Source organism: Mesoplodon densirostris, chromosome 11 (assembly GCF_025265405.1).
Source record: "Mesoplodon densirostris isolate mMesDen1 chromosome 11, mMesDen1 primary haplotype, whole genome shotgun sequence".
In the NCBI taxonomy this organism is placed as follows: Eukaryota; Metazoa; Chordata; class Mammalia; order Artiodactyla; family Ziphiidae; genus Mesoplodon; species Mesoplodon densirostris.
This window is the reverse complement of record NC_082671.1, coordinates 4,331,354-4,356,735: the sequence shown is the minus strand read 5'-3', so window position 1 is coordinate 4,356,735 and position 25,382 is coordinate 4,331,354. Positions and strand designations below refer to the sequence as shown.

Genomic DNA, 25,382 nt, shown 5'->3' with positions numbered 1-25,382 from the left:
CACTGAAGGTTTCTGAGCAAAGGAGTTCATGATGATCATAGCTGTATCTTAGAAAGGTTAATTTGGTAGTTCTGTGGAGGCTAGCTTGGAGAAAAAGTTAAAAAAAAAAAAAAGAAGAAGAAGGAAGAGTCATCTAGAAGAGACTTCTACAGGATCCTCTTCCACCAAGATGCTCTGGTCAACTAAGCCAAAAGTGACCTTGACCTCTGTTTTCACTGGTGCTCAGTCTGAACCTCTCAAGAGAACAGCAGACTCCAAGGTCCAACAAACCTGGGCTTGAATCGTAACTCTGCTACAAATTAATTTCTCAGAGCTTTAACCACCATGTGTGGAGTGGGGATAATTATATCCAGATTTGCTATAAAGATTAAATGAGGTAAACTCTATTAAAACATTTATTAGGGGCTTCCCTGGTGGCGCAGTGACTGAGAGTCTGCCTGCTGATGCAGGGGACACGGGTTTGTGCCCCGGTCTGGGAGGATCCCACATGCTGCGGAGCGGCAGGGCCCGGGAGCCATGGCCGCTGGGCCTGTGTGTCCAGAGCCTGTGCTCCGCAACAGGATAGGCCACAACAGTGAGAGGCCCGCGTACCGCAAAAAAAAATAATAAAATAAAAAAATAAAATAAAATAAAACATTTATTAGCACAGATGCAAAGGGTAAGCAGTTAATAAATGATTGCTAGGATAATCATTATCACACAGCTCACGTTGTAGATATGTGTGTCTAGAGCTAGAATCATCTCCTGTATGAGACTGTAAGCTGCTGGAGGGCAGGAAGGCAGGTTTTGTGTGTGTGTCTTTGGTGCTTACATAGCTTCTTATGCTAAGCAGGCGATCAATGAATATGAAAGAAATAGATAACATGATAGGTGGGTAACTAGCACATGAGCAAGATTTTCATTAAGCTTCAGGGAATCTGTCCCATGAATGAGGACAGATATTTTCTTGCCTGAAGTGCTCTCTGTTCTCAGACTTACAACCCCTGTAACTTGGCAGATATGGTAAGAAATCCCGAAGATGCTGGAGGCTGGTACACCTGGGGGAGGTTGAGTCTGTCCTCAAGACGGAACATTCCTGTTTCCAGGCGCTGTTTGCGTCTCCCTGGTCCTGGTAAGCATTAACCTGAAGTTACTATGGCTTCTGGGCCTGTTCCCAGTGGGCCTACGTCACATAAGGCCTCCTAAGGCCTAGCTGGATGCCTGCCTGGTCTGGGCTGGGGGCAGGCACGGGGTTAGCAAGGAGGCAGTGTGAGCTAGAAGTCAGTACAGAGCAGTGTCTGGGCCCTGGCGTCCTAGACTCCTTTCCCAGTTCTGTTGCCCCAGACCTAAGGACTCGTGGGCGACCCCCTCTCCTCTGTGCTGCTCAGCCTGTTGGCCACAGCCTCCCTGGACACTGAGCGCTCACGACCTCCACACAGCCCCACCTACAGAGGCCGCGATGCACCAAGGGCTGCAGGGCTGTGAGGAGGGATGAGACGAGGTGCCTGCCTCCGGGGGTTTCACTCTCGTTGGACGGAGAGGGCGAAACCCAGGGCAAATACGGCACAGAGGCTAAGAGCAGAGCAGCCGAGTCAAGCAGCCTGGTTCACACGCCGGCTGTCTCGCGAGCTGACGCTGGGCAATCATCTAACCTTCCTGCGTCTTAGTTTCCTTATCTGTAAAGTAGTAATAATAGCGCTTACATTACAGGAGGACTGTCACAGGTCAAATAGTCCACGTAAGGTTCTTAGAACAAGACCAACACACAGCGAGTACCCCTCAATTGTTTATTATTACTGAGTTAAATAATACCATCAGACCTGAAAAGCAACATACGGCAGGAAGGAGTTTTCCAGGCCATCCCTTTAGAATCTAAGCTTCTTGATAGAAGATGACCTTTCCTTCTAGAGATGTCCCCCCCAGTGCCTTGCAGTCAAACGAGTGCTCAAATATTGGGGGACGTATAATTAAGTAAATTCCTAATTTCCAGGTGAATAGAACAGGTAACTAGGAAACTTAGGAGAGTGAGACTGGTGGTGTGAGCTGGGCAGGCAGGGAGGGCTTCATGGAGGAGGTGAGACTGACATGGACGTGACAGATTTAGGTAGGATTTGGATGGACAAAGTAAAGCAAGGACTCTGATTGTAAAAGCCCAGAGTGGACTGGGGCTTCAAGAGAGGCAGGGGCAGACTTAGGGGACATGGCTGTGGCCCTCCACACACACCGAGGGTGGCACCAGTGAGCCCGGAGCCTGGGCTCTGAGTGCGGGGCCAGGCCCGGAGGCGGAGCCAGAGTCTCTGGGGCGGATTTCGGGCCCAGTGACAGGAGCCCATCAGCTAGCTGCTCGAGAGACCCTGGCCAGAATCTCTGTCAGTTGGCAAGGCCAAGTTCTTTTTTTATTTTTGAATTTTATTTATTTTTTTATACAGCAGGTTCTTATTAGTCATCTGTTTTATACAAAGTAGTGTATCTAGGTCAATCCCAATCTCCCAGTACATCCCACCACCACCCCTGGGTGTCCATATGTTTGTTCTCTATGTCTGTGTCCCTCTTTTTGACCGTAAGGCCAAGTTCTGTCAGTCCTCCGGCTCCTCTTTCACACCCCACGCCAGACAGGAGGCCGCCCAGCGCGAGGAGTGGCCGGCCGTATCAGAGGCCTGCAGACCCCTCCACAGCTCCCTCTGACCCCGGGCTGAGCTGGCGTCCCGCTCGGGGTGGGGAAGTGCCCCCGGGCCCGAGCCTGTGACAGGCCTCTGTGTCATGGCCCTTTCCACGAGGGAGAGTGGGGAGCGGGTTTCTCCCTTGTTGCGTATTTTCTGGGAGCCTCTCTGGGAGTCTCGGGCTCTCCCAGAGGCTGGGAGCCAGGCCCTTCCTTCCCTGCGCGTCTCCTCCTGGCGTCACCCACACACAGTGGACACGCTTGCTGTCCACTGGGCAGAAGGACTGGCACAACAGTTAATAGCATTTCCTCAGTTTACAGACAAAGAAAGAGAACGTATCATTATGGTGTTGCTTATGTGCTATAGGTCAGTGCCCGTCCTACACAGCCGTCCGGTAAGGTAGGTGTCACTGGTGAGGAGCTTGCCCAAGTTCACACAGCTAGTAAGCAGGTCTCACAACCAGCAACGTGGGGTTTGAACCCAGGCTGTCCAGCTCCACTGGCCGCTGTGCCAGCTGGATGGAGAAAGCACAGGTCTGCAAAGCGGGCGGTAGCTCGCCTTCCTGGTCCGTCCATACAGCAAACCGAGGCTCACTGATCATCTAAGTGATGGACAGGCCCTCTCCAGCCCCTCAGAGAAATTGGACCAAACTCCTCCCAGGCTCCTTCCTCGGGAGACTGAGTGCTCCGGGGCTGCCTGCCTGTGAGGCTTTAAAGAAAATGGTAAACGCCTGAAAATAGAGCTTTGAAGGAAAGTGGCTCTCCAGTCACAGTTATAGCCAGAGTGGCCCTCTGGCCTGTACTAGCAGGAAAGCCGGTTCTAAATAGAGCAGGACGCCGACCCTTCCCTGCGTGGGCGTCCTCACTCAGGGGCTGTGCGTCTGGGCCAAGGGCCCCCTTCTGAGAGACCCCAGCTCAGCCTCTTCCCCTCCCGGGTGGGGAGCAGCCAAGCCACCCACCCATGTGAGGGCGGATCGGCTTTATGCCTGATGTTCTGGACCGTGCATCTGAAAACATTTAGGCATGCCTCAACAGTCGAGTGAGGAGGGGGTTAAGCCTGGGATCTCAAGGAGGAGGAGGAGGAGAGGCAAGTGCAAAGGGCGTGTGGGGAGGACTGGGCCACAGCTCCCGTGTCAGGCTCCCACCGGGCCTTGAAGCTCAGTTTCTGTTTCTAACCCAGTGCCAGGCCCTTGAGCACGGCTGTACTCAACCTAGCAATTTGGCGATGGCCGTGGGTATGTATATAACAGAACAGGATGCTCTCGGGACAAAAGTTCTAAAAGAAACCCCAGACGGAAGGCTGGCCCCCCCGCCCCCGCTGGGCAGTCTCTAATGACTGGGAATGCTCTGGACATGCGTGGGCATCTGCAAATTTACTTACCTGAGAGCTGCCTCTACCTCCTGACCCCTGGGAGCAGAAGCAGGAAGGGTAAAGACGCCTCATATTGCGTGTGCTGTTTTCTAATCATTCTGATTCACAGCCCCTTTTCATGCTCCTCACCCCATCTTCAGTTAGAGGGAAAAAGAGGTGAAAAATATAATGCCAAAGCACAAAGCTTTCTAAGACATCTTGTCTGAAACTCCTGGAAGGCGGCAATGAGGTATGAATAGGGTAGAACTCCAGATTTCTGCAACACCCCTTAGGGGGCTGAGCTTACTTTATGCCCTTCAAAGTTAGAGACTTTTCACCACTTCAGAATTATACCAGAAAGGCATGCAGATCTGAAGATGCATTGTGAGGAAGCCCAAAATATCTGGTAAGGATGCTCAAGTTTGGGGAAGTTCAGCTGAAATAGTCATTTGTGGGTGAAATATTAGCCAGGAATTGGCTGCAGAATCACCCACAGATTGAAGGGACGTTGGGGGTGAAGGGAAAGGATGAAGTTTGTACCAGGCTCAGGATATGGAAAAGGGTTCAGTAAAGCTAGGAGTCCAGTGTGCTCAGCGTTTAAAGTCCTAACCAGCCCCAGGGTGTCTGAGGCATGATTGGTAAATAGAATCAGAGATTCCATTCAGCAAAAGCAGACAGGAAAACAAACCCCTTCTCTTTGTTTGTCCTGGTTGAAAACCAAACACGGTAGCCATCTGAGGAGATGCCAGAGTTGGGAGTATTCAGTCAGGGAGGGGAGGGTAAAAATGCAGCTAGCCTCTGACCACAGCGGGTGTCAGCCTGATGGTTCTCCCCACGGCATCGTCCAGCGCTGCGCTCCAGAATGTTCACCGGTGACCTTGCATCTCTCTGATTCTAGCCCACAGGACACTTTCTGCTTAGCTTCTGTTTTCCTGTGACCCCCAGAATGTCACCTGGCAAGGCTCAACATTCCTGTCTGGGACACAGTGGCTTGAATCCCTTGTGTGTGTCACAGGCAGTTTTCAGCTGTTGTGGGAAAGCCTTGAGTGAAGAGGAAGTACCAGGTCCTGATGAGGCTCAGCATCTTGGGCAGGGAGGTGGGAGGAGGGGGAGAAATGGCGAGAAGGCTCTAAAGGTCAGCTGCAGCGTCCCCCAGTTTTCCTGCACCTTCTCAGCACAGACAAATTCCAGCTGACCCACTAATAGCTTTAGAAAACTTGACCTTTTGTAAAAAAGAAGAAACTAAAATGACCGCCCTGCCTGTAGCTTGGAAGCTTTGGAAGCATGGCAGCATGATGAGGCAGTCTGGGGAGGGTGCCAAAGCAAAACAGAACCGGCAGTGGGAATTTCGTGCCACAAAAGGTTAGTGGGCTGGGCTGAACGTGGGTAAGACCTCATAGGATCTTAGATCCAGTTCATTTTCTAACAGCAGATTTCAGTAAGAAGGGTTGCCAATACACCTCAGTCTGGAGTTGGACTTGGGGCAGAGAGCTACTCCTTTTCTTTCCAGGGAAGCCCTAATGAGAAATCAATCACTTCCTCTTCTCCAGTAATCTATCCCACATCCCCTCCTGGACCAACCTACCTAAAACAGGACCCCACTCCTCCATTCAGAAAATTAATCACATCATTTAAGAACTTTTAAGGGTGACCTACTGTCTGACCAATCAGGCACATTCCTTTGCCTGGGTATTTAAAATCCGACATAATTTGGCCGCACCCCACCCATCCACTCGTGCTCTCCCACACACATCTGCCAATCTAGTCGGGCTGCTCTTCTCACTGTCCCCAGAGAGCTTACTCATTCCTGCCTTTGTGTTTCAGTACCGAGTATTCTTCACTTTCAACCCTGAATCTCAATATACCCTTTCTCTGGAACAATCCCCTGAAGACCCCACCTTTGGAGATTTTGCCAACTATTTCAGTTTTCATCTCTCCCATCTCCAAGTACTCATCAAGTCACACGTATATATACATACTTTGCCTCTCCAACTACACTGTAAGCCACCATGAATATGAATTTTATGTTACAGTGCCCCACATAAAGTGTACTCAGTAAATAACTGTTGTTTATTTGCAAACCTCCTTCTTCTGTGAGTTAAAAGCTAAACACACATACGACATCAATCTCATTCGCATTGTGTAGGATTTCAAAAGAACATGGCTTGAAGCATATTTGAGTCCTCTAAGTTAGGTAACAGGGGAAAAAATGTAGAGAATGTTTGTGCCTTAGTAAGTGGATGGATTCAGATAGAATACATAGCTTGCTCAACACCAACAATTTGAATGTTTATCTGAAAACTGGGCACCTCAAGAAGGTTGCACATGTCCCGGCTTTCAAATCCAGATCCAGGGCCCCATAACATTAAATTCCTTGGTGGTTAAGACTTTTCCTCCTCATTCTCCTTCTCTTTGAGGAAGTGGATACAAGTATTAGGAGGAGGTTGGAAGAAGCCATATACGTCTTGAAATTGAACAGAGCAGGTGTACAGATCAATGGAGTAGAGAACCCAGAAATACTTGACTTCTGACGAAGGTGCCAAGACCATTCAGTGGGGGAAAGGGCAGTCTCTTCAGCGAACTGGAAAAACTGGATATTCCCACATGCAAAAGAATGAAATTGGACCCTTACCTTACACCATATACAAAAACTAGCTCAGAATGGGTCAAAGACCTAAACTTAGAAGCTAAAACTGGGCTTCCTTGGTGGCACAGTGGTTGAGAGTCCGCCCGCTGATGCAGGGGACACGGGTTCGTGCCCCTGTCCGGGAGGATCCCACATGCCACAGAGCGGCTGGGCCCGTGAGCCACGGCCGCTGAGCCTGCGCTTCCGGAGCCTGTGCTCCGCAATGGGAGAGGCCACTACAGTGAGAGGCCCGCGTACCGGAAAAAAAAAAAAAAAAAAAAAAAAAAAAAGCAAAAACTATGGAACTCTTAGAAGAAAACATAGAGGAAAATCTTTGTGACACTGGATGAGGCAATGATTTCTAAGATAGGACACCAAAAGCACAAACAAAAGAAAAATAGATAATTTAGACTTCATCAAAATTAAAAACTTTTGTGCATTAAAGGACACTATGAAGAGAGCGCAAAGATGACCCACAGAAAGGGAGGAAAATATTCACAAATTATATATCTGATAAGGGATTAACACCTAGAATATGAAAAGAACTTCTCTAACTTAAAGAAAAACAAACAACCCGATTAAAAAATGGTTAAATGACTTGAATAGACATTTCTCCAAAGAAGATATACAAATGGCCAATAAGCACATAAAAAGACGCTCAACATTATTAGTCATTAAGGAGATGCGAATCAAAACCTCAATGAGATACTACCTCTTACCATTAGGCTGACTATTATGAAAAATAAATAAATACAAAAAAAAATGGCTGGGCAAGGATGTGGAAAAATTGGACGCCTCATGAGAATCAGAAGCTGGTGAGAATGTAAAATGATGCAGCCACTGTGGAAAACAGGCAGTTCCTCAAAAAGATAAACAGGGGCTTCCCTGGTGGCACAGTGGTTGAGAATCTGCCTGCTGCAGGGGACACGGGTTCGAGCCCTGGTCTGGGAAGATCCCACATGCCACGGAGCAGCCAGGCCCATGTGCCACAACTACTGAGCCTGCGCATCTGGAGCTTGTGCTCCGCAACAAGAGAGGCCGCGACAGTGAGAGGCCCAAGCACCGCGATGAAGAGTGGCCCCCGCTCGCCGCAACTAGAGAAAGCCCTCGCACAGAAACGAAGACACAACGCGGCAAAAATAAATAAATAAATAAATAAATAAATAAATAAATAAATAAATAAATAAGATAAACAGAGTCACCATATGATCCAGCAATTCCACTCCCAGGTATTTACCCCAAAGGAGTGAAAGCAGGGACTCAAACAGATACTTGTGCCCCACTGTTCATATCAACAGTATACACAGTAGCCAAAAGTTGGAGACAACCCAAGTTGTCTGTCCACAGATGAGTGGATAAACAAAATGTGGTACATACAATGGAATATTATTCAGTCTTAAAAAGGAAGGAAATTCTGACCCATGCGACAACAGGGATGAACCTTGAAAACATTATGCTAAGTGAAATGTCAATCACAAAAGGACACATATCATATGATTCTACTTATATGAGGTACCTAGAATAGGCAAATTCATAGACACGGAAGGTATTAGAATAATGGTTGCCAGGAGCTGGGGGTTCAGGATATGGGGAGTTAGTGTTTAATGGGTATGGAATTTCTGTTTGAGATGATGAAAACATTCTGGAAATGGATAGTGGTGATGGTTGCACCATATTATGAATGTACTTATGGCCACTGAATTGACACTTAAACATGGTTAAAATGGTAAATTTTGTGATACAGATGTTTCACCACCATAATTTTAGGAAAAAGAAATAGAACCTACTTTCAGTCATGAGAAAACAGACAAATTCAAATTGTGGGTCATTCTCCAAAATGACTGACCTGCACTCCTCAGAAATGTCAAGATGATGCAACGGAAAAAAAAGGGGAGTAGGGCCCTGTTACAGATTAAAAGAGACTTGAGAGACAAGGCACCCAAATGCAATGACTAATCCTTGATTCTATTTCAATTTTTTTTTTTTAAAAAAGGAGAAAAGCTATAGAGGGCATTGTGCGGACAATTGGGAAAAGTGACTGTGAACTGTGTATCAGTGTTCAGTTTCTTCAGAGTAACGTGATATTGAGGCTGTGCAGGAGAACACTTTTTTTTAGAAGATCTGAAGTATTTAGGGATGGTATCTGCAACTTACTTCCAAATGAGGGGGAAATGTGTAACTATAGAAAGAGATAAAGTAAACGTCAGAGCATTGATGAATGTAGGTGAAGGGTTTAAGAATATTCATTGCACAAGCCTTTCCACTTTTCTGTATCGGAAAATTCAAAATTAGAGGAAAAAGTGGGATAGTCATTCAAATGACCGGGGAAACACTGACTTCCTGTGACCCTGTGACCAGACTTGGATCTGTTTGCTACACTGGGTCATCCTGTCCTACTGAACTCACTCCCCAGAGATGCTGACGTGGATTCTTTGGGAGGTGAGAATAGACGCTCCTGTCAAGAGCGTCTTGGTAGGGGCCCTCCGCTCCCTTCCACGTTGCTTCTCTGCTCTCCCACGCCACCAGCTGTGACCACTTGGGGACCTACTGTGTTGCGTTCCTCTGTGTATCAAGGTATTAAGCCCCTAAGGCAGGACCCTGTCTCTCTTTTCCTATAACCCTCCCTCCCCCCAAATCCCTAACCCCATGCTTTGTATGAAGTTAAAGCCATAGGAAGTACCTAGTAAATATTTTTCTGTTCATTGACTGTTGACTTTGTCCATACAGAGGCATGTGTGGAAGCATAAGTGGTCAAGGATGAGGCTGAAAGGTTTACTCCCACTAAGGTATGAAAATGTCGCTGGGTAGGGCCTCGCGGAAGGAATGTCAAGTGTGGGCTTTGACACCACCTAATTCTCTGAGGCAGCCAAGTGTTACTGATTTAGGTAGTGACTCGTGCTCAGGGCTGGGGTAAAAGAAAGACAGCCTCAGCAAATGCTTCTGAGGACCTACGCACAGAATGTCCCCAGCCGGGCCTATGGGGCAACTGCTCTCACGACCCAGCAAATTCTTCCCAAGGAAGCAGAACCAAACGGAGGACTGAGGACCTCAGAGAAGGGAGCTCGTTCTGGCTCGTGGAACAGAGTTGCTGCGCCTGGAGGGCTCGGCACCGCCTGGGATTCAGGGAGAGTGGCACGAGCCCTCGTCAGTAGGTGGAGGGGAGGACGAGCCCCTGCAGCGCGTTAGCAGGAAGGGGCTGCCCACCCCTAGGCAGCTGCAGGAGACACCAGGCCTGCAGCATTTCACCTCCAGCTGGGACACCAGTGCTGCTGTGTCGCACTGTTGTTAAGTGAGTGCAGGCTGGAGCTTCCTGTCTTGAGTAATTTTTCAATGAGGCTGGAAGAATTAATGGGTAAATTTCCTCTCTATCCCAGCCAGGGCTTCCAGGAGGCAGGCCCTCAGCTCCACTGTTACAATCTGTGGTTATTCCTGTTAAATCACTAGCATGGACACAAATTCAATTTGATACTTTATTACATACTGTCTTGTACTTGTACTTATCTCTGATTATTTAATCTAAGTCCTGAATCCCCCCACAAAATTACAAGCCTCTTGGGGAACAGGCTCTATGCTTCTTTGCCACCTGTGCTCCCTTCCACATCCTACATGGACACAGAAAACATTAGGTGCACAAGAAATATATGGGAATGGGTAAAGAGTCTATTTATATCCATATTATGTAATACTGCACAGCAGTTAAAAAGAACGAGGTGGATCTACATGTTCTGACATGGAAAGATTTCCAATTCATATTACTGCGTCAAAAAAGCATAATCAGGCATAGTATGAAACCCTTTACATAGAAAGGACTAATAGAAGAAACAAGGCCTTGGTCCAAATATGTTTACTTCCTTTCTTATATATCCCCCCAGTCACAGACATTGTTATAACTAGTGTAGAACTCAGTAACTTCCTGTATTTTCCTTTTCAGAAGGAATTGTTGATAATGTTAAATAAATAATACGTGGAAGGCAGTTAGCACAGACTCGCCATGAGAACAGTCACACTCACAGAGCACTTATATGGGGCAGGCATTGCTTTTGGTGCTTTACATCAATTAATACGTTTCACCCTCATAATAGTCCTGTAAGCAACTGAGGCACAGAGAGGTTACGTAATTTGCCTTTGGTTAGCACAGCAAGAAAATTGAAGACCCAGGATTCAAGCCCAAGCAGTCTAGCTCCAAAGCCTGTTTTCTTAACCACTGTGCTGAAGGTGTTGAAAACTGTGCCCTTTCCCACCCCTTCTCTTCCTTCCCTCAGTGATGGCACTCAGAACGTGGTGTGACAATTAACTAAAAAGAAAAAAGAATCCTGTGTCCCACCCTAACCTATGGCTTTATCTGTGGATTTGAAGGCTTGAGGTACCTATAAGGAGCTTCTGATGCCTTCTGGAAACTGTGTGGGTTGCTACTGAGGGATCATGACCATTTGCTGTGATTGTGTGTAGTCATGGGATATACATAGATTATCTGGCAAGTGCCTCCTGAGGACGATTTTAGTCCCAACTGTGGATCCTATTAAGTAGAACCTCGACTTAGCAGACAAGGCTGATGGTTAGGGGTGTAATGGCCCCCACCTGACGGAAGGTAGGGTAGGCCTGATAACTGTTTGAGGATCGTAGGTAGGCGAAGGCTCTTGGTGCCTCCAAGGCATGACAACCGATGCTACCTGAAAATGAATCGGGAGGCTCTACCCCAGGCCCAGGCCCCCAGTAGCCTATTGGGGACTGCATTGTGATTCGTGCTGTTTCAGGTTAAACCAGCATGCCTCAAGTTTGCCAGACCTAGCATCCCAACAACATGTACCCCCAGCTCACGCATGGAATGTTTGCTCTGTGGCAGCCAGATGCACTTGGAACCGGCACGGATGATCTCATAAAGCAGGGAAGCTGAACAGTTAGTCAGATGATTAACACGTTGTTGAGATGGAGGAGGTGAGCGTCATTTAATGAAAATATCTGGACGCTGCAGAATCAGGAGTTTCCAAATTGGGGGCAGCTTAGGGACCATCTTATCCGAAGTCCGTATTTTACAAATGTGGAAACAGAAGCTTTAAAAAAGGTTAACTAGGGGGGCTTCCCTGGTGGCGCAGTGGTTGAGAGTCCGCCTGCCGATGCAGGGGACGCGGGTTCGTGCCCCGGTCCGGGAAGATCCCACATGCCGCGGAGCGGCTGGGCCCGTAAGCCATGGCCGCTGAGCCTGCGCGTCCGGAGCACAATGGGAGAGGCCACAACAGTGAGAGGCCCGCATACCGCAAAACAAAAACAAAAACCAAAAAAACCCAGCCATGGCCTTACTGATGTCTCATCAAAACAAAAACCCTGTCTTCCACGTGTACAATGTGTCTGATTTTCAAAGCTGTCACTTATACTTTCTCACACAGTCCTGCCCTCTCACTGAGAAGAGGTTTTCCTGGGGGTGTGAGATGTGTTTACTCCGTGGGGACAAGTGGGAGAGGACCTGGGAGACTTGTCCTTCTCAAGCACTCTGCCCACAACGGACAAGTGGGAGAGGACCTGGGAGACTTGTCCTTCTCAAGCACTCTGCCCACTGGAGGGGGACTGCCCAGAAGCGCCCTGTGCCTTACTTTCCCCTTCTCTAGGTTCATGATGTTTATGCCTGATTTGCAGATGAGTTCCCATTGGAGAGGCTTTGGACAAATGCGGTGCCTTGTTCTTTCTCTGCAGGGTCAAGGGGCGGGAAGGGGCATGAGGAGGGGAGGCGGAATGTGCCCCAAGCCTGGGTGCTTCTCACAGAAGCCAGGAAAGAATTCCAGATCACAAGCTTTGATTTAGATCCCTGTGCTAAAGAAACAGGCTCTAGGGGAAATCTTTTCTAACAATTCCCTGGAGCTGGGTTATTTCCTAGCCTGGCCCCCCAAATGTGACTCCAGGGCAGAATGGGGCTGACCACAACAATTCTTCAGCATGGTCCTGGCATGGCCTCACCCGGAGGGAGGGCAGCCAGGGGTAACGTGCACAGCGCTGCACTCAGACAGCAAGGAGGTGAATCCCAACTGAACCACTTCTTAACTGTGACATTCAGCAAATTAAGTTCTCTGAACTGCATGTTTTCTCTTTTGTAAATGGGGGTTAATGATAGCCGCACTGTTGCCCTGAAAAGTCAGGCAAAGAAATACGCAAAGGGCCTGCTTGACGTAAAGTAAGTGCTCGGAAAGTGGTTGTCTGTGGTCACTAATGGCCTAAGGGAATCGCAGGGAAACTCAGCAGGAAGCCAAAGACTCGGGGCAGAGAAGGAACCGAAATAGCCCCGTCGGCCCCGCCCACGGTCAGCGCGTCCGCCCCGCGAGGCGCGGCGGGAAGAGGCCCCTCTGCCCTCGGGCCGGAGCCGCGGGGTGGGGAGGGGGTGTTTTGCTTCAGAAAAGAGCGAGGGCTGGCCTCGGCCTTCTGCCGCGGAAGGAAGCAATACAGCCACGTAACAAAAGCTCAAGGCCAAACCCACCACCCGCCCAGCGCCAGACCTCGGCTTCTTCTCCACGGGCTCAACCCAGTCAGCTGACCTCGCTTTCGCTGGGCCGGGCCCGCGGAGTGGTCCAACGGGTCCCCTCGCAGCCAATCGGCGGTGTCCCGGCTTCCTCTCAACCAATCGGCGACGGCCCGGCCTCCTCGCAGCCAATTGGCATCTGCCCGGCCTCCTCGCAGCCAATCGGCGGCGGACCGGCGCGCGGCCTCCTGGCCCTGCGCCGGCTGGCCTCTCGTGGCGCGTCGGGCGGGAAAGGCCAGATGCAGTGGACGCCCTGTAGAGGACGTGGTAACCTCCGTGTAAGGAGTGTTCTCGTTTGTAGAGTGTTCTCGTTTCCATGGGGCCCTTGCCAGCGGCTGCGCTGGGCCAGGTCTGTTCTGGGGCCCTCAGAGCATCCGTTAGGGGCTGCCCCGGCCCGGGAAACAGCGCGCCTTCCCTTCGCTCCAGAACCAGCCACTCACGACCCCGGCTCACCCCAGCTGACCGCCCCGCATCTTGCTCGCTGACTGGCTGTTTCGGCCGCTCAGCCCCACAGCCCGGGCTGGGGGGTGGTCTTTGCAAGTACATATCGGAAGAAATGCTTGCAGCGTCAGAGGTCCAGCCCACGCGGGTCCAGATGCTGCTGCACAGCCCAGAACCCGGGAACCGTTGCCTCTGCCCTGCTGTGTTCCTAGGACTGGACCTCCTGCCTTTCACTTAATTCTTAGAGGAACCCTGTAGGGGCATATCATTTTCGTCCTGCAAATGAGGAAACCAAGGTGCCCAGCGTAACAGTTCTACAACTACTGAGGGTCAGTTGGCAACGTAGCCAAAATTTCTTTTAAGTGACTGGGCTTCGTACCAGGACACCACGTAGGGTCCAGACTTAAATCCCCATGGCTCCCTTGTCTGCCTGGGGGAGCAAACAGCAAGGCCAGTCGATCTAGACCTACGTAGTAGATCTTTGCTCCCTAGAGCAAGGTTTAAGCCCTTTCCAGCCCCTCTCACACTGTGGGAGCAGTCAGTCCACCGTTTAAATAGGAACCACACTTTGGGGGTGAATCCTGAGTTACCAGCTCGTCTTTCAGCTCTTAGATTTAAATAGCACTTTCCTTGACCCAGCAAGCCGGGGTCAGCCGCCACTGAAGCACCTCTGCATCCTTTTCTTGGTAGCCGGTGTCACGCCACCTACTGCAATCACCTCTTTCCTTCTGTCTCCTGCAGATGGAGGGAGGCTACCTGAGTGCAGGAAACAAACACGTCTCGACTGTAACCTCAGCATTTAGCTGGGGTGCGCCCAGGATGCCAGTGTTCCCCAGGAACTCCGTTTGAAAACCACTGAACTAGAGTTCGGAAGTTAAAAGTAAGTCAAGAGGGGAAACTGGAGACAACTATGAAAGTTTGACCTTTAATAGTCATGACAATAGTAATCAACACGGCTGTCATTTATTGAGTGTTTATTAAGTAACAGGCATTTTCATAAGTGCTTTAGTGCAGTGCTTCTCACACTTAAATGTGCCTTTGAATCACAGGGGGATCTTGTTCTGATTCCGTCCATCTCGGGGGCGGGGCTGAGATTCTGCATTTCTAACAAGCTTCCAGGTGATGGTTCATGAATCATACTTCATGTATTAACTTATCCTCTTAAAATGTATCCTATGAGGTAGGTATCGCCATTATTCCTGTTTTATTAAAACATATTTTACACACAAGGAAACTGAGAGGTTAAGTATCTGTGACCGTAGGTCAAAATAAATAAACTGCAAGGCAATGAGGGAGGGGAGAATGGCGTGAGTACTTAGAGCTGTAGAAGGAGAAACAGAATTCTAGGCAGAGTAAACAATATTTACAACAGGGACGCAGGGAAGGTGGCCCCGGGCTACCCAGAGGGCTGTTTGACCCATTAGGGCACCATGTGCATAATGCTTATAAGCTTTCCAAAGGCCCCAAATATTTGAGGCCTGAAAAAAAATGCATTGGCACCTACATATGAAAACTGAATGTTTAAATGAATCATTTTCAACGTTCAAATTATTAAAAGTCCTTTCAAATTTTTGTACATGAAAAAATTCATATTTAGTGAATGATATGGGTGTATTTTAGTACATTTTATAAAAAATGGGGTAGGGCCTGCCTACTAGGCCTAAGGTCTACTAAGGATAGGAGAGACCCTGGCCACACTGGGTCTGGATGTAATCCTGAGGGCAACTGGGAACCACTCCTGGGAGCAGGAAAATGTTCTCTGTGGCTACAGTGAGGAGAATGGCTTGGAGCGGGGCCAGGCTGGAGGCCCAGCAGCTCGAGACCAGATAGCCGTTTACGGCCTCCAGACTGCAGGACAGCTTCTGCTGAGTGCCAAGAGGACAAAACGATAGCATTATACAGCCCAGTTATTTTTTGATTCCTCCAGCCCCAATCTGACTCAGCATTCTAAATTTACTTAAGATTTGGGGACACAGGTTTTGCCAAATCCTTTCTCATTAAGGCCAGTGATGCTACAGTCCAGGGGAGGTGTTTAAGAGCACATGCCTTGAGTGGACAGCCATGAATGTGAACCTCAGCCCTGCTCTTAGCTGCGTGACTTTGCATAAATGATTTAACTCCTCTGAGCCTTGGATTCCTTTTCGGGCATATTACATTCCTCGCAGAATTACGTGAGATAAACTACGTTGACAGCGTCTCCTGCAGAATAGGTAGTGCTTAGAAGTAGTGGCTTTTATCCTGTGGGTGCCATTGTTGAGACCTAATCGAGTTTTCTTTAGGAGGGAACAGAGGGTGGGGTAAATAACTTAATTTTTTCATCAGTCTTCTGAGGTAGAAATTCTTATCCCCATTTTGCAGATGAGGAAACAGGGGCTCAGAGATGAGATACCTCAGCTCGGTGGACTAGGGGCAGACAGTGGGGAAGCTGCATGAACTGGCATTTTGTTCGGTTTTCCCTGTGTTGTGCGCTCTCTCCAGCAGTCGGTATCTGCTGCTCCGCCACTCCTTCTGCGCCCCATACCTCTTCCCCTTAGTCATGGCATGACTCGGGCCTGATGGCCAGCGGCCACCGCTGAGCACTGTCCTCTAGTGCCACCCACCTCTATCCCCCTTCTTCCCAGCCTTGCCTGACCTCCCTACCATCTTGCCCCCCGATTTTACAGCTTCTGGATTTCCCTTATTAAAGAGCTCGTCTCTTTGAAACTGAGAACTGCCCTGGACTGGGATGCCTTCCAGGGTCCCTCCCTTTAAAGGGTGTAGATAAGTAGGTCACATCAGGGTGGTGGGGGAGGACGCTGACATCTTATGGGAGGAGGAAAAAATACTGCAGGTCCCATGGAGAATGGAAAACAAAATAACAGCGCTCCCTCTGTCCCTGTCTCTGTCCCTCAGCCTCTCTGTCCCGCCGTCTTTTTTTTTATCATCTTTATTGGAGTATAATTGCTTTACAATGGTGTGTTAGTTTCTGCTTTATAACAAAGTGAATCAGTTATACATATACATGTGTTCCCATATCTCTTCCCTCTTGCGTCTCCCTCCCACCCTCCCTATCCCACCCCTCTAGGTGGTCACAGAGCACCGAGCTGATCTCCCTGTGCTGTGCAGCTGCTTCCCACTACCTATCTACCTTACGTTTGGTAGTGTATATATGTCCGTGCCACTCTCTCACTTCGTCCCAGCTTACCCTTCCCCCTCCCCATATCCTCAAGTCTATTCTCTAGTAGGTCTGTGTCTTCATCCCCGCCGCCCCCGCCCCCCCCCCCCCGCCGTCTTGCACAGTGACAGTCCCCTACGGGCTGCTGTTACTGGGAAATGCATGTCGGGACAGTGCAGGCGATCCTGAACTCTTGGGGTCTGGGGACACCAGTGGATGCTGCACTGAACAGAAGCTTGTCTACCCCTTGCTCTCCTCCTTCCCCCCGCCTCCTCTTCCCGCTTCCTGAACACCCGCTAGGCTGCTGGAGACGAGAGATCTCAGCTTTCACCCAGAGCCTGCAGCTTCTGCTCCTTGAGCGTGGCAGCCTGGAAGCCGCCTGGGGCCGGGAGGGCCCTGGCTGTCTGTCCGGCTCACAGAGGCTGCTATGGTAACCAGAGCGATGCCGGGTTTGGCAAAAGCTCTCCTGTTTCTCCCCCCCACCCCTCCCCCTCCCGAAGGCCGCTCACAGCAGGGGATGTGGATGGGCATTAAATCACGTAGGTTGCTGGGAAAACCAGGAAGGCCGAGGCAGAGACAGGGCGTGGCGCTCAAGGTCCATCACTGCCAGCCCCGCCCTGCCCTGCTATCCAGAGGGACTGAGTGCCGTTTGAATCGTAAGACTGGGCCGCCGCATTTCTAGGAAACTGCAGCTGAAGGGGAAAGGTCCCGGCTGCGTGAAGGAGAGCAGCCTGGCTGCGTACAGATTAGGACTGAAAACGTGTTCCCCTGGCACGAGGCAAGCACACAAAACAAAGACCGAAGCCTGAGCCTCGCACCCGGGGGTGAACTACCCCAGTTCCTGGATGGGGGCCGTGGAAGCAGGGAGGTCACCTCGGAGAGGCCCAGGGGTTTCCCATTTTCCTGGCTGGGGCCTGGCGAGCTCCCAGCTCCGAGGCTGGCCGTCCAGGACACCGCAGCCCTTTTGTAGTGACGCGCCGGATTGCATGACCCCACCTGGCTGGTGTTTGAGAACTGCTCCTGCCCTCCCTCCTCCTGTCCCCAAGGCCCTGTGCCTTTTTTCCTCCACCCCAAGAGAAAGCGAGCACCCCCGACCCGGGCGGCCGTGCGGGGTACCCTGTAGGAAAGTCCCACTCTTTTGCCCGGAGTTGCCCTCCTCGCGTAGATGCAGGGCTGGGTGACGGGGGAGAGACATCCATCTTCACCGGTGCCCTTCATCCTGCTTCATCTCCCTAGTGGGGTGGGCCTGTCTAAAACACCTGTTTCCCAGGCTGCAGTAACCCCAAACCATCTCTCATCAGAGTGGGTGTAAATCCCCACAAGTAGGTGGCAGGCAGGTAGCAGCAGTGACAGTGTGGGGTGCCTGCATCAAAACGAGAAGTTCGGGCTTGTGAGGCTCAGAGCCTTGGTGCTCTCAGAAAGTGGCAGCCCTGCCTCCCTGGCACCTGCTCCAGCCTGGGCCCTTGCTTTGCCACCCTCCCTGCCTGACCCTGGGTGGGCTGCGTTCCTCTAGGTCTGGTGCCAGTGTGACCCCTTGGCTTATCGATCTAGCATTACCTGGGAGAAACGGGGCCAGTCTTGGGGCCTCCATACTGCCCGCTGTCCCAGCATCGATCAGCCATGTCTCAGCAGTGGTTCTGAAACTTTATGTGCATCACAATTACCAAGGGACACGTTAAGATACAGATTGCTGGGCCCGGTGCCCAGGGTTTCTGCTCCTGCAGATTTGGAGCAGGGACTGAGAATTTGCATTTCTAACTAGCTCCCAAGGGACGGGAAGCAGCTGCACCAGGACCACATCTGAAAACCACTGAGCCAGAGCAGAGCAAAAAGAAAACCTAGATTTGAGTCCTGCCCTGTCACTCTCCTGCCCTGGTGCTGCGTGTGGCTTCCCTGAATTTCAGTTTCTCCTCCGTTAAACGTGGAGTCGTGGCCGTGGGGTGGGTGGGAGGTTTATTTGCTTCTAGTATTCGAAAGACCCTTTCACTGTGCCTGGCAAATTGCCTGGCAAACTCCTCAGTAAACACTGTATCTGTTAACTCACCCTTGTATGTGGGTATTTACTGAGGAGTTTGTCTGCTGTCTAGATACGCGGCCCAGTGTGGTGGCTGATTTGGACAGGTGTGAGGATTCTAAGGCCCAATTAAACATCACACATCTCTGGACCTCAATTATCGTCTGAAGGCCTTCGGTCTGCTAGGTCTGCCCCTCCAGGTCCCATTTCTAAGCCCAGCTCTGGGAGGGGGTTAGGTCTTGGGAGACACAGCCACGTTTTTCATTCCTTTCCCACCTCTTTCCAGGACCTCCATCTGAGATCCCAGGTCATTCTGCAAAGCACAGAGCATCCATCACCAGAGTCATTGGTCACTTCATCCCAGAGGATGGTGACACAGCCTTCAGGGTCCATCATGATCTGGTTCCAACCTACCTCTATAATCATATTTCTCGCTGTCTCTCCTCCATTTACCATGTAGTCTAGACGAACTGGGTTGCTCATCCTTCCCCAAATATGCCCCATGATTTTCTGCCTTTGTTCACACTGTCCTCAACACTAGAATGTCCTCTGCTGCTCAGGGTCCTGTTTGTGCTTCAGAGTTCACCCAGTGACCACCTCCTCCAAGAAGGCATCCCAGATCTTTCTGTCATCAGTCTGTCTGTCTAGCTATCACCTCTGTATCTTTCTATTTAATACAAGTGATTTTTACATTTTTCTGTGGGTGGTAGCTGGACATGTTATTAGAATCGTCAGGTATAGAATGTAACTCAGGTATGCAGCCCCCCACTCTCCATGTCTGATAGTATCCCTCTGAAGGGGCTCAGTGGTCTGCAGGCCTGTCCCTGGATTTTACATTTCTGAAATCTGTTCTTGGAGCACTCTCAGATGTGAAAAACAAGAGTTGCGATACTACGTAAAACTTTAAAAAAGTGGGACAACCACTTAAAAGGAGAAGCCTCCTTACATAAAAGATTAGTCAGCTGTTTATTTCTGTGGTAATCAGAGATGGGGAATTAATACATATGTGTGTATATATCCGCTGTGGCTCATGGTCACAAACCTTCTCATTTGCGTATAGGCACATCTGCTTCTTTGATTTTCTTTTTTAAACTGAAGGTTTTTTTCTCTTCTAAATATAATATACGGGTTGGTAGAAAACATGTAGAGGAAATAAAAAGTAAAAATATAATAAAAGTAAGAGAAGAAAATAAGTATTTATAATCCAGAAATAACCAGTATTAACATTTTGGCGTGTCTTGTGAATAGTTTTCCTGCACGTATTTACTCTATATGATTTTTAAAGGAAATTGGGATAAATGTTTATATACTTCTGTATAAACATTCTGTATATATTACTTTTTTGAATTAAGATATAATTAGAATTTTGGTATTCCTTTAAATAGTCTTCCCAAATATTGAAAAAAAATATTCCATGATATCATTCACAGATGTACCAAAATTTACTTAACCATTCCTTCAATGTTGGACACTCCATTTTTGTTACGAATAATATTTCAGTGAACATCCTCACACCTCTGAACATGTGTCTGATCATTAGGCTGATTCTAGAAATGGGGTTACTGGGTCATTTTTAAGTCTCTTGATACGTACTAACAAGTTGTTTTCTGGACTTCCATTTGAAAATATTTCCCGAGCGCTTTGTCTACAGCCTCCTATTCATGAGTAGTTTTTTCTCCACTCCCATTGCATTCTATCCGTCTCTTGCTGTACTTCACCCCTTCCACACTGCATTTGCATTTGGTATGTACGAGTCTGAGTTACTCTACTAGGAGACCATTTCCGACCATCTTCCTGCCTGCTTCCACATGCAGCACAGGTGGAAAAAAGGGGGCGGAGGGCTGAATCTATTTAGGGGAATCTGCAAACAGGAGAAGAGCTCAGTTTGGGAAGGAGTACGGAGGGCAGCTTGGACTCCGCACTCCGGGTCGGTGTGCAACTCTGGTTGAAGGGGAAGAAAGGGATTGTCCTCACCCCTTCATCCATCCAGACTCTGGGAGCTGGGGAAAGATGGAAAACAAGTCAAGTCCAGAGCCTGGGAGAGGGGCGGGTCCCGTCGTTCCCCGGGTAGAGGCAGCCTGCTTTGAGGAATGTGTCACTCTTTTTCACTTGGAACTGTCCCACTACAGCCATCCCAGGCTCACAGGTCCTGACCTGGGAAAGTACCTGCAGTGTTGATTGCAGAAGCTTAAATTAATGCTTTTTAGATGGGAGTTTCCCAAACTTCAGCTGTACCTCGTTCGAGATTTCAGTGTTTTAGTGAAAAGAAACCAGCAGTACGCGCAGACACACACACACCTGTGATTCATATCATCTGAACCATCACACTTCTGAACAGGTAAGACATACAGTTGTTCAACCATTCAGGGTGTGACCACGAGAGTCGCAAGGGCTGCCTAAGGTGTTAAAGTGTATCATGCCACTTACTTTAGTGTCATCCTAAGCAGTAAAAGTTTTGAAATCACAGGTTTAATGGATTACTTACACTTTTTGTAATACACACTAAAACTATAACGATAACCGTGACAATAAAAAATTGTCAGGGACTTCCCTGGTGGCACAGTAGATAAGAATCCGCCTGCCAATGCAGGGGACATGGGTTCGATCCCTCGTCCAGGAAGATCCCACATGCCGCGGAACAACTAAGCCAGCGTGCCACAACTACTGACCCCACGTGCCACAACCACTGACCCCGCGTGCCACAACTACTGAAGCCCACATGCCTAGAGCCCGTGCTCCACAACAAGAGAAACCACTACAAGGAGAAGCCCGCACACCACAACAAAGAGTAGTCCCCGCTCGCCGCAACTAGAGAAAGCCCACGTGCAGCAACGAAGACCCAATGCAGCCAAAAATAAACTAAATTAAAATCTTAAAAAAAAAATCTTTTCAAAAAAATTGTCAGCCATTGGTAGAACCTTTTCTACCCATCGGTGGTAATTATACTACATCTTTGGGAAACACTGTTTTAACTAAACAGTATATTATAGTTAATTGTGTATATTTCCTTCACTTAATTATAAGCTTTCTAAGGTCAGGTATCATGGTTTCTTTGGTGCTTGGAGTGCTGAAGCACAGTAAATATTTTTCTTCCTTTGGTTTGGTTTGTTTTGGTGATGGGGTACTGAGCAATAAGATTTAACCCAGGTACTTAACGTAAGTGAAGTCTCTAAGGTCAGGATTATAAAGGGGAGAACAATATTTACATGGTAAAGAAAGTTGCCTGGTTTAAATACTGTGCTCTCGTTGTTTGGACTGGGGTGACCAGGATGGACAACAGTAAATCGTTCACATTCTAGCTGTCATTCTTGGAATAAATAACACATTTACAAGTTTAAGAATTAGTCTTGGGGTTATAGAACAGAGCAACATTATTTAGCTCATACAGAAATTCAACCCACTATATTGACCTCAAGAAATAAGATAACTTTTCCATACCTAGCAAGCGTGGAGTGAAGTATATTGTCATCCATTGATCAGAGGACACGAGTTGAATGAATGGATAAAATGCTGAGTTACAGTAATAGAGCTTTACCACCCGTGGGAAACCATCCCCCAAACAGAGCAGGAACTATTTATTCAGTCAGTAATATCCCAGGGTCTTTATACATGGCTCTCCTCTGGATTTCACGTGGCAGCTGCCATGTGAGGAGAGGGTGAAATCGTGCCACGAGGTGACAGACACCTCCACCTGTCCTTAACCGAAGCTCACCTTCTCAGATGAGTGCAGTTTCCCCAAAAGGATCCAAGACTTAATGTGATCCAGAGAGCTAGTCGGGAAGTTGTGGAAACTAATGGATAACCTTCTGACCAAGTAAACAAATGACCTAAGGGAGGTGTGAGTAAGATTCCAGAATAAAAGAGTATATTAGGGACTTCCCTGGTGGCGCAGTGGTTAAGAATCCGCCTGCCAATGCAGGGGACACGGGTTCGAGCCCTGGTCCGGGAAGATCCCAAATGCCGCGGAACATCTAAGCCCACGTGCCACAACTACTGAGCCTGTGCTCTAGAGCCCACAAACCACAACTGCTGAGCCTGCGTGCCACAACTACTGAAGTCCACGCACCTAGAGCCCGTGCTCCACAAGAAGAGAAGCCACCGCAATGAGAAGCCCATGCACCGCAACAAGGAGTAGCCCCTGCTCGCCGCAACTAGAGAAAAAGCCCACGTGCAGTAACGAAGACCAAAAATAAATAAATAAATAATAAAGATAAATTTTTAAAAAAAGTATATTAAGAGAGAGAGAATAACTCTCCTTCTAGTGAAGAAGAGAAGGGCACCCTCACGGCAGCTACCTGCCAGAGGTAGAGATGTTTTTCAAGGTCTGGCTGGTCCTTCCTCCGCAGTCCTACCGATCTCTTTCTTTCTGAACCTTTCTTTCAAGTGCAGAGTCCTTAGCCTGTAACTTAGGATTGTTTAACCCATCCGCACGTAAGAAACTTGTTCTTCAGAGACTGAAAATGAACAATACTGTTTGCTTAGGTACTCAGGATCCAGTGGAAGCAAGAACCAGACGAAGTAAAAAGAGAAAACACCCCTGGTCAGAAAATTGTGTTGGAGTCCTGAACTGACGACCTTATAGTTGACCCCCTCATGGTTTCCTTAACTCCTTCATTGAACAGATATTTTCTGAGCAACTGCTGTGTACCAAGTGCATCCCTGGACACTGGGGATCCAGCAATAAATAAACAGAGGAGGCCCTGCTCTCATGGAGTTTATGTCCTAATGAGAGTGATGAGGTTGAATAAGTAAGCAAGAAACAAATAGCATAACTGCAGATAGTGACGGATAGGGACAAACTGGGAGGAGGTTTCCTCTGAGAGGGGGCAGGGAAGGTCTCCCCGAGGCAGTGGCCTTCCAGCCAAGACCTGAATGTGTTAGAGGAGACCAGGCAAGCAAAAGAGCGTCCCAGGTGGAGGGACCAGCAAACGAGGTGGGACCACGTTTGGGGCTGGATGACAAGGAAAGCCACACTGAGATGTGGTCATACTGCATCAATGGTTTGGACACAGGTCTCCAAGCAATCCTAGAACCTCCCTGGTTTTGTCCCAGGGGTGGAGGGGCCGAGGCGGAGGCTCCCACCACCCTGCCCCACATGCCCAGCAGCTCCCCTTTGATCTGAAGCATGTATGGGGTGCTGCTTAGGATTGTGCTTGAAGAACAGCTTCTGTGATCAAAAACCCTTGACCTCCAGAGTCCTTCTCTGTCCTTCAACTGTTCAACTCTGAAAGTTTCTCATCAGCCCCTGTGGCCTCTAAATTAGGAGGGTCGACCCTGTTCAGTAGACAGAGTCAGAAAGTACTGATCCCAGCGACCTGACCCCTTCCCACCAGAAGCCTCCTCTGCCTCCTGCGATGCTGGACTGGACCTTCGGGTGCCGCCACACCTGTCCCAGGGAGGGGAGCACAGATCTCTGCTTCCTCCTGGTCAGTTACCCTGGTGTCCTTCCCTTGCCCGGTTCAAATGAGACGCCCTGTCCTATGGGGAGGTTTGGGGAATGGCTCCAGTTCTTTCCAACCTGTGAAGTGCAGAGCTGGCCAGCTGCCTCCTCCCTAACCCCAAACTCTTGTCTTTCCCCCTCTCTGGAGAACTGCCTGGCAGCCCTCAAATAAGTCCTGGGGTTTGGGAAAAAGCGCCGTTTGGAATGTGAAATGGGTTTCTGGTAATACCAACATAATTAACTCTTTGACAGGAGGAAGCAGAGGCCAAGAGGGATTTAAACAGTACATTTCTCACATATTTCAGAGCAAGCAGAGAACCAGGCAGGGAAGCAGAGACAAAGGGAATAGGTGCAAGGGGAGAATATCAAGTGACCAAGACATTCACCCTTCCTCCCCGACTTCACCTCTTCTCCCCGTCTCCACTCCCCTTTCTCCCACAGAGAACTTACTTGAAGGTCGATGATTCCGCTTTCTGGTTCCATCCTGCTGCCTTCACAGGCCAGTGTTGGTCAGACTGCGTGGGCTGCCCAGGCTCTGCTGTCTGGTCTCTGCTGTTTTCTCTGGGTGGGAGAGAGCTCCCGGCTGGCGAGACAGACCTGCTATCCACCCATCTGATGTGGGATGCCGTCCTGGCCTCGGCCCCTGGGGAGTGTACACGTGCATACACGTGTGTGTGTGTGTGTGTATGTGTGCCCACGTGTGCACACTCCAGGCAGTGGCACGTGGCACGCTGACAGGTGGCCTTTTGGGTTGGTGGTGACAGCATTGTTTTTACCCCAGTGGCCCCAACGCCTCTCCTGCCCCACAGGAGCCGTCTGAGGTCACCCAGTCTGCTTTGAGCTAGAGCTTTACTAAACCCTGTGGATTTATCCTGGAAATTGAGAAACAGCCAGAGGACACCGTCTGACTTCACGCTGGTGGAACTGAGTGGGGTCTCCAGTCACCAAGGATGGGTGGCCTCCAGCATATTCCCAAGACTGAGGCTTAGGGATTTCTGCTCTTTCCTGTGTTCCCTCTGTCCCTAAAAGTTGAAAAAAAAAAAATTGTAGTTTACCTAATAGACCCAAAGCATAAGCCTTATTCTACGAAGTGAGTGAACAATACATTTTTATTGAGAGGTCGGTTGTCATTTTCTCCCTTGATCAGCTAGAAAGAGAGCAGAAAAATGTTGTGCTTTCAAATTCTGTTTATGCAAGGAGTTGCATTTTCCCT

General features: G+C 49.1%; 1 long non-coding RNA gene across 1 annotated transcript in view; it reads left to right on the top strand.

The window, feature by feature from the left end:
• The first annotated feature begins 1,053 nt into the window (after positions 1-1,053).
• LOC132498752 (uncharacterized) overlaps positions 1,054-25,382 on the top strand; it is an 84,866-nt gene continuing 60,537 nt past the window's right edge. The window contains exons 1-2 of the long non-coding RNA XR_009533796.1: positions 1,054-1,111; positions 14,303-14,441. This is a non-coding gene — a long non-coding RNA (uncharacterized LOC132498752). The remainder of the gene's footprint in view (positions 1,112-14,302; positions 14,442-25,382) is intronic.